Source organism: Pan paniscus, chromosome 21 (genome assembly GCF_029289425.2).
Source record: "Pan paniscus chromosome 21, NHGRI_mPanPan1-v2.0_pri, whole genome shotgun sequence".
NCBI classification, from domain to species: domain Eukaryota; kingdom Metazoa; phylum Chordata; class Mammalia; order Primates; family Hominidae; genus Pan; species Pan paniscus.
In genome coordinates, this window is record NC_073270.2 from 39,830,191 (window position 1) to 39,839,590 (window position 9,400).

Below are 9,400 nucleotides of genomic sequence, written 5' to 3' on the forward strand. Positions count from 1 at the left end.
GAGCAGTTGGAGTAGTTAGTTTCTGATGCCCTGGGCAATGTACAATGGCTAATTTTTCTGGCCTCCATAGGGCTGTTAGCAGGGCTAGGATCTCTTGCTTGTTTTTTATCTCTTTTCCTTCAGCCGTCAGTAACCCTCGCTCCCTGTAAATGGCCCCATGTATATGCACCGTTGCAAAAGCATATCGGCTGTCTGTATACACTGTCAGCTTTTTCCCCGCCCCTAAGGTAAGAGCTTGGGTGAGCTCTATCAGTTCGGCCTTCTGGGCCGATGTCCCCGGGGGCACGGGTTCCGCCCAGATTACCTCAGTCTCTGAAGTTACTGCCGCTCTAGCGTACCTCTGGCCTTGATGCATGAAGTTGCTCCCATCAGTGAACCAGACGAGGTCGGCGTCAGGAAGTGGGCGGTCCTGCAGGTCTTCTTGAACTCCGTGCACCTGAGCTAGTATCTTGGTGCAGTCATGGAGTGGGGCGTCCAGGTCCGGGTTGGGCAGCAGCGAGGCAGGGTTTAAGGTCGTTGGGGGCAGGAAAATTATCCTGAGAGGATTTAGTAGCAGTCCTTGGTAGTGTGTGAGCCGGGCGTTACTCATCTTCTAGGTTTATAGTCAGGACGCACACGGGTCGACTGTGGGAGTTGGTCACGACGGGCCCCTCAGGGAGGAAATGGATCTGTGCTCCCATTTTAGTTAGCAGGTCTCTCCCCAATAGGGGACAGGGGCTCTCAGGGATGACCAGGAAAGAATGGGTTGCATTCTTGGCTCCGAGGTTTACTGTTCTTTGTGTTGTCCATGGGTATTTCTTAACTCCTGTGGCCCCTTGTACCCACGAGGATTTGGAGGATAATTTCCCATTAGTTTTAACTAAGACCGAGTGCTGTGCTCCCGTATCGACCAAGAACTGGACTGGGGACCCCTCCACTTGCAAAGTTACCCTAGGTTCGGGGAGGGGGTCCGAACCCCGTCTTCCCTAGTCTTCGTCTTGAGTGACTAGTACGGGTGTAGACTTAGGGGGTCCCTGTCCTCGTGGTTCCTTTCTGGGGCAGTCTCTTACCCCGTGGCCAGCCCCCTTACAGTAGGCACATTGGTCTTTGCTCAGATTATCATGCCGGGGGGGCCGCCTAGGTTGGGTGTACTCTGGCTGTAGATGCTCTTTCTGTACCACTGCTGCCAGGACCTTGGTCATTTTTTCAGTGGCCTTAAATTGCTTTTCCTCTGGAGTATCTCTGTTATTGTAAACCCGCTGGGCTATCTGAAGGAGGTCCTGAATCCGCTTTCCCTCTAAGTCTTCTAATTTCTGGAGTTTTCTCTTAATATCTGGGGCTGCCTGATTTGCAAAGGACATTACAACAGCTGCCTGACTTCCTGGAGCCTCTGGATCTATGGGGGTGTACTGTCTAAAAGCTTCCATTAATCTTTCTAAGTAGGTAGCTGGGCTCTCTGTCTTTCCCTGCAGAATAGAATATACTTTAGCCAAATTAGTGGGCTTGCGAGCAGCTGCCCGGAGACTTGCCATTAGAGTCTGGCGATAAAGGTGTAGCCGTCCCCTACCTTCTGCCGTGTTGTAGTCCCACGCCGGCCTGGTCAGAGGAAAGGTTGCGTTTATGAGGTCGGGGTTGGCAGTCGGTTGACCGTCGTCCCCCGGGACCAGCTTTCTAGCTTCTATCTGTATTCTCTCTCGCTCTTCCGTGGTGAACAAGATTCGGAGGAGCAGCTGACAATCATCCTAAGTGGGCTGGTGGGTGAACATGACACTATCCAGTAAAGCCAGTAAATCTTTGGGGTTGTCTGAAAACCGAGCACTCTGAGTCTTCCAGTTATACAGATCACTGGTGGAGAATGGCCAGTACTGGAGCCTGGGGATTCCTGTGTCATCTGGGGGTCCTATTTCCCGAAGGGGTAAAGCCACCGTGGAGTCAGGCGGCTGAGGGGGGCTAGTCCGCGAAGTGCGCCCTCGCGTCCACCCCGCCGGCCCTTCAAAGTTACTTTCCCTTTCAGCGGGCCCGTGTGTGCCGGCCACCTCCCGTCTGCCTGCTCCCTCCCACAGCTCAGCCAGGGGGGCTGGGGCCTGGGGCCCGGAGGGGTACGGAGGGGGTTCTGTGAAAAGTGGGTCCCTGCTGTCAGGTAGAACAGGATGGGGGGGGCAGTTGGTTGCTTGGATTTTAGTGGTCGAGCAACCAGTGCCTTACAGGGTTCAGAGGCTAATTGGAAAGGGGACAGACAAGGAGGCGGGTTCTCAACAAGGTCCTGCCATGTGAGGATATATGGGATTTGATCTAAGTGGCCCACACGCCCAGGTAGGAAAATCTTGGACTTTACCCTAGTGATGACAGCAAGTCGGAAGGTCCCTTCGGGTGGCCACCCCACATCAAAGGCAGGCCATTTGGAGCGACACAGAGTAATTAGCTTTCCTTTCCTGATTTCTATACTAAGATCATGGCCCCTTGCTCTAACTTCTTTGAAATTACTCATAAGGAGAGATAGAGGAGTGCTCTGGGTATTACCTATCCTGTAATAATTTGTAGTCTCTTCCTGTAAAGGAATGTGGGTTAGAATCCCTGTAAAGGAAATCTGATCTGACTTATTAATGATATCTAATCACAGGTGCACTTTGGCAGCCCTGGTCAGAGTTAGTTGCCTGGATCGCGATCGCGCTGGGGCAGCCCAGATCAGAGATAGCAGCTGCCCACCAAACCGGGGCAGTTCAGATTGCAAGCGCGCACCGGAAGCCCGGGTCAGAGTTAGCTGCCTGGATCGCGATCGCGCTGGGGCAGCCCAGATCAGAGATAGCTGCTGCCCGCCAAACCGGGGCAGTTCAGATTGCAAGCACGCACCGGAAGCCCGGGTCAGAGTTAGCTGCCTGGATCGTGATTGCGCTGGGGCAGCTCAGATCAGAGATAGCTGCTGCCCACCAAACCGGGGCAGTTCAGATTGCAAGCGCGCACCAGAAGCCCGGGTCAGAGTTAGCTGCCTGGATCGCGGTCGCGCTGGGGCAGCCCAGATCAGAGATAGCTGCTGCCCGCCAAACCGGGGCAGTTCAGATTGCAAGCGCGCACCGGAAGCCCGGGTCAGAGTTAGCTGCCTGGATCGCGGTCGCGCTGGGGCAGCCCAGATCAGAGATAGCTGCTGCCTGCCAAACCGGGGCAGTTCAGATTGCAAGCGCGCACCGGAAGCCCGGGTCAGAGTTAGCTGCCTGGATCGCGATCGTGCTGGGGCAGCCCAGATCAGAGATAGCTGCTGCCCGCCAAACTGGGGCAGTTCAGATTGCAAGCGCGCACCAGAAGCCCGGGTCAGAGTTAGCTGCCCACCAAACCGGGGCAGTTCAGATTGCAATTTAGATCAGATGAGAGCCAGGGGACGTCTCCCACCGGTCTCCGCTGGCCGTCCTATAGCACGTCCGCCAGGACTGTGCTAGCTCCAGTTTCAGACCTCGCGAGTCACAGATTCGGATTCAGAACAGACACAGACAGACAAACGGAGACGAGCCAGCTCACCTATCAGTAGATCGATCCTAGCAGATCCGTTGACCAGGGGTCTGGTGGGCTTGGGGAATCCCAGACGAGCCCCCAGATGTTATGCCCAGACCGTTAGTTCCCGAAAGAAGACCACCAGAGTCCAGAGTCAAAGCCAAGCAGCAAGGATCTTTACTACAAGTTCGAACCTGGTCCCTCCATTCCACAGCATACAAGAGGGCCCTGAACAATGCGAGTGTTTGCTTTTTATAGCCTGAAAGTTACAGGGGAACAAAGGAATTCTTTTGGTTCCCGCTCTTTCAGTAAAACTTTGAACGGCTGTCCCCTTATCAGAGACTTTCCTGGTGGTGTTTGTACTGGGCTCAGGAAGTTTGAGAGATATATGGTGATATGTGGTGGGATGGGAGGATGGGATGTGTTTGTACTGGGCTTGTTTGTTTTGAGCCCGGGGCTGAGGAATGTGCCCAGCTCCTTTCAGTCTCCAGCTCCTAACCGCGAGTGATCTGCCAGCCTCAGCCTCCCGAGGTGCCAGGATTGCAGACGGAGTCTCATTCACTCAGTGCTCAATGTTGCCCAGGCTGGAGTGCAGTGGCGTGATCTCGGCTAGCTACAACCTCCACTTCCCAGTCGCCTGCCTTGGCCTCCCAAAGTGCCGATATTGCAGCCTCTGCCCGGCCGCCACCCCGTCTGGGAAGTGAGGAGCGTCTCTGCCTGGCCACCCATAGTCTGGGATGTGAGAAGCCCCTCTGCCTGGCTGCCCAGTCTGGGAAGTGAGGAGCGCCTCTTCCCGGCCGCCATCATGTCTAGGAAGTTAGGATCATCTCTGCCCGGCCGCCCATCATCTGAGATGTGGGGAGCGCCTCTGCCCCACTGCCCCGTCTGGGATGTGAGGAGCGCCTTTGCCCGGCCGTGACCCCATCTGGGAGGTGAGGAGTGTCTCTGCCCGGCTGCCCCATCTGAGAAGTGAGGAGCCCCTCCGCCCGGCAGCCGCCCCGTCTGAGAAGTGAGGAGCCCCTCCACCCGGCAGCTGCCCCATCTGAGAAGTGAGGAGCCCCTCCGCCCGGCAGCCGCCCCTTCTGGGAAGTGAGGAGCGTCTCCGCCCGGCAGCCGCCCCATCCGGGAGGGAGGTGGGGGGCAGCCCCTGCCCGGCCAGCTGCCCCGTCTGGGAGGGAGGTGGGGCGCAGCCCCCACCCGGCCAGCCGCCCCGTCCGGGAGGGAGGTAGGGGGCGCCTCTGCCCGGCCGCCCCTTCTGGGAAGTGAGGAGCCCCTCTGCCCGGCCACCACCCCGTCTGGGAGGTGTACCCAACAGCTCATTGAGAATGGGCCATGATGACGATGGCGGTTTTGTCGAATAGAAAAGGGGGAAATGTGGGGAAAAGATAGAGAAATCAGATTGTTGCTGTGTCTGTGTAGAAAGAAGTAGACATGGGAGACTCCATTTTGTTCTGTACTAAGAAAAATTCTTCTGCCTTGGGATGCTGTTGATCTATGACCTTACCCCCAACCCTGTGCTCTCTGAAACATGTGCTCTGTCCACTCAGGGTTAAATGGATTAAGGGCGGTGCAAGATGTGCTTTGTTAAACAGATGCTTGAAGGCAGCATGCTCGTTAAGAGTCATCACCACTCCCTAATCTCAAGTACCCAGGGACACAAACACTGCGGAAGGCCCCAGGGTCCTCTGCCTAGGAAAACCAGAGACCTTTGTTCACTTGTTTATCTGCTGACCTTCCCTCCACTATTGTCCTATGACCCTGCCAAATCCCCCTCTGTGAGAAACACCCAAGTATGATCAATAAAAAAAAAAAAGCTAAAAAAAAAACAAAACAAAAAAGTAGGGGGAGACAGTAAGGAGTACACCACTCCTCAGATGCAACTTAATCTAGCACTCTATACTTTAAATTTTTTTAACATTTATAGAAATTAGACTACTACGTCTGCAAAACAACATCTTACTGGTAAAAAGAACAGCCCACATGAAGGAAAACTAATTTGGTGGAAAGACAACAAAAATAAAACATGGGAAATAGGGAAGGTGGTAACATGGGAGAGAGATTTTGTTTGTGTTTCACCAGGGGTAAATCAGCTTCCTCTTTAGATACCAACTAGACATTTGAAATTCTACAATGAACCCATCGGGGATGCAAAGAAAAGCACCTCTGCAGAGACGGAGACACCACAGTCAAGCACCATCGACTCACCAGATGAACAAAATGGTGATATCGGAAGAACAGATGAAGTTGCCATCCACCAAGAAAGCACAATTGAAAAAGCTGACGCTCTCCCTCTCCCTCTCCCTCTCCATCTCCCTCTCCCCACGGTCTCCCTCTCCCTCTCTTTCCACGGTCTCCCTCTGACACCTCTCCTCACGGTCTCCCTCTCCCTCTCTTTCCATGGTCTCCCTCTGAGGCCGAGCCGAAGCTGGACTGTACTGCTGCCATCTCGGCTCACTGCAACCTCCCTGCCTGATTCTCCTGCCTCAGCCTGCCAAGTGCCTGCGATTGCGGGCACGCGCCGCCACGCCTGACAGGTTTTCGTACTTTTTTGGTGGAGACGGGGTGTCGCTGTGTTGGCCGGGCTGGTCTCCAGCTCCTAGCCGTGAGTGATCCGCCAGCCTCGGCCTCCCGGGGTGCCGGGATTGCAGGCGGAGTCTGGTTCACTCAGTGCTCAATGGTGCCCAGGCTGGAGTGCAGTGGCGTGATCTCGGCTTGCTACAACCTCCACCTCCCAGATGCCTGCCTTGGCCTCCCAAAGTGCTGAGATTGCAGCCTCTGCCTGGCCACCACCCCGTCTGGGAAGTGAGGAGCGTCTCTGCCTGGCCGCCCATCCTCTGGGACGTGAGGAGCCCCTCTGCCTGGCTGCCCAGTCTGGAAAGTGAGGAGCGTCTCTGCCCGGCCGCCATCCCATCTAGGAAGTGAGGAGCGCCTCTTCCCGGCCTCCATCCCATCTAGGAAGTGAGGAGCGTCTCTGCCCGGCCGCCCATCATCTGAGATGTGGGGAGCGCCTCTGCCCCACCACCCCGTCTGGGATGTGAGGAGCGCCTCTGCCCGGCCGCGACCCCATCTGGGAACTGAGGAGCGTCTCTGCCCAGCCACCCCGTCTGAGAAGTGAGGAGACCCTCCGCCTGGCAACCGCCCCATCTGAGAAGTGAGGAGCCCCTCCGCCGAGCAGCCGCCCCGTCTGAGAAGTGAGGAGCCCCTCCGCCCGGCAGCCACCCCATCTGGGAAGTGAGGAGCATCTCCACCCGGCAGGCACCCCGTCCGAGAGGGAGGTGGGGGTCAGCCCCCGCCAGGCCAGCCACCCCGTCTGGGAGGGAGGTGGGGGTGTCGGCCCCCCACCCGGCCAGCCGCCCCGTCTGGGAGGGAGGTGGGGGGGTCAGCCCCCCGCCCGGCCAGCCGCCCCGTCCGGGAGGTGAGGGGTGCCTCTGCCTGGCCGCCCCTACTGGGAAGTGAGGAGCCCCTCTGCCCGGCCAGCCGCCCCATCCGGGAGGGAGATGGGGGGGTCGGCCCCCCGCCCGGCCAGCCGCCCTGTCCGGGAGGGAGTTGGAGGGGGTCAGCCCCCCGCCCAGCCAGCCGCCCCATCGGGGAGGTGAGGGGCACCTCTGCCCGGCCGCCCCTACTGGGAGGTGAGGAGCCCCTCTGCCCGGCCAGCTGCCCCGTCCAGGAGGGAGGTGGGGGGGTCAGCCCCCTGCCCGGCCAGCCGCCCTGTACGGGAGGGAGGTGGGGGGGTCAGCCCCCTGCCCGGCCAGCCGCCCCGTCCGGGAGGTGAGGGGCGCCTCTGCCCGGCCGCCCCTGCTGGGAGGTGGGGAGCCCCTCTGCCCGGCCACCACCCTGTCTGGGAGGTGTGCCCAACAGCTCATTGAGAGCGGGCTGGGATGACAATGGCGATTTTGTGGAATAGAGAGGGGGGAAGGGTGGGGAAAAGATTGAGAAATCGGATGGTTGCCATGTCTGTGTAGAAAGAGGTAGACATGGGAGACTTTTCATTTTGTTCTGTACTAAGAAAAATTCTTCTGCCTTGGGATGCTGTTGATCGGTGACCTTACCCCCAACCCTGTGCTCTCTGAAACATGTGCTCTGTCCACTCAGGGTTAAATGGATTAAGGGTGGTGCAAGATGTGCTTTGTTAAACAGATGCTTGAAGGCAGCATGCTCGTTAAGAGTCATCACCACTCCCTAATCTCAAGTACCCAGGGACACAAACACTGCGGAAGGCCCCAGGGTCCTCTGCCTAGGAAAACCAGAGACCTTTGTTCACTTGTTTATCTGCTGACCTTCCCTCCAGTATTGTCCTATGACCCTGCCAAATCCCCCTCTGTGAGAAACACCCAAGAATGATCAATAAAAATTAAAAAAAAGAAAAAAAAAGAAAAAGCTGACACAGTTCTCTGAAAAAAGCCTAGAGAACACAAGGGTGACACAAACTCCAGAGAGTATGCTGCTTGCAGCTTTGATGATTGTATCAACAGTGGTAAGTCACCCCATGTCTCCAGGAGCAGCTGCAACTAATTATACCTACTGGGCCTATGTGCCTTTCCCACCCTTAATTCGGGCAGTCACATGGATGGATAATCCTATTGAAGTATATGTTAATAATAGTGCATGGGTACCTGGCCCCATAGAGGATCGTTGCCCTGCCCAACTCGAGGAAGAAGGAATGATGATGAATATTTCAATTGAGTATCATTATCCTCCTATTTGCCTAGGGAGGGCACAAGGATGCTTAATGCCTGAAACCCAAAATTGGTTGGTAGAAGTACCTACTGTCAGTACCACCAGTAGATTTACTTATCACATGGTGAGTGGAATGTCACTCAGGCCACAGGTAAATTATTTACAGGACCCTTCTTATTAAAGATCATTATAATCTAAGTCTAAGGGGAAGCCTTGCCCCAAGGAAATTCCCAAAGGATCAAAAAGCCCAGAAGTTTTAGTTTGGGAAGAATGTGTGGCTGATAGTGCAGTGATACTACAAAACAATGAATTCAGAACTATTATAGATTGGGCATCTCGAGGTCAATTCTACCGCAGTTGCACAGGACAAACTCAATCTTGTTCCAGTGCACATGTGAGTCCGGCTGTGAACAGTGACTTCAGAGAAGGTTTAGATAAAAATAAGTACAAAAGGTTAGAATCTCCCTACCCTTGGGAATGGGGAGAAAAAGGAATCTCTGCTACAAGACCAAAGATAATAAGTCCTGTCATTGGTCCTGAACATCTAGAATTATGGAGGCTTATGTGGCCTCGCACCACATTGGAATTTGGTCTGGAAATCAAGTTATAGGAACAAAAGACCGTAAGCCATCTTATACTATTGACCTAAATTCCAGTCTGACAATTCCTTTGCAAAGTTGTGTAAAACCCCCTTATATGCTAATTGTAGGAAACATAGTTATTAAACCAGATTACCAAACTATAACCTGTGAAAATTGTAGGTTGTTTACTTGCATTGATTCAACTTTTAATTGGCAGCACCGTATTCTACTAGTGAGAGCAAGAGAGGGCGTGTGGATTCCTGTGTCCATGGACTGACCGTGGGAGGCTTCGCCATCTGTCCATATTTTGACTGAAGTATTAAAAGGAGTTCTAAATAGATTCAAAAGATTCATTTTGAAAGGAGCCGGGCACATTCCTCAGCCCTAGGCTCAAAACAAACAAGCCTAGTACAAACACATCCCATCCTCCCATCCTACCACATATCGCCATATATCTTTCAAACTTCCTGAGCCTAGTACAAACACCACCAGGAAAGTCTCCGATAAGAGGACAGCCGTTCAAAGTTTTACTGAAAGAGCAGGAACCAAAAGAATTCCTTTGTTCCCCTGTAACTTTCAGGCTATAAAAAGCAAACACTCGCATTGTTCAGGGCCCTCTTGTATGCTGTAGAATGGAAGGACCAGGTTCGAACTTGTAGTAAAGATCCTTGCCGCTTGGC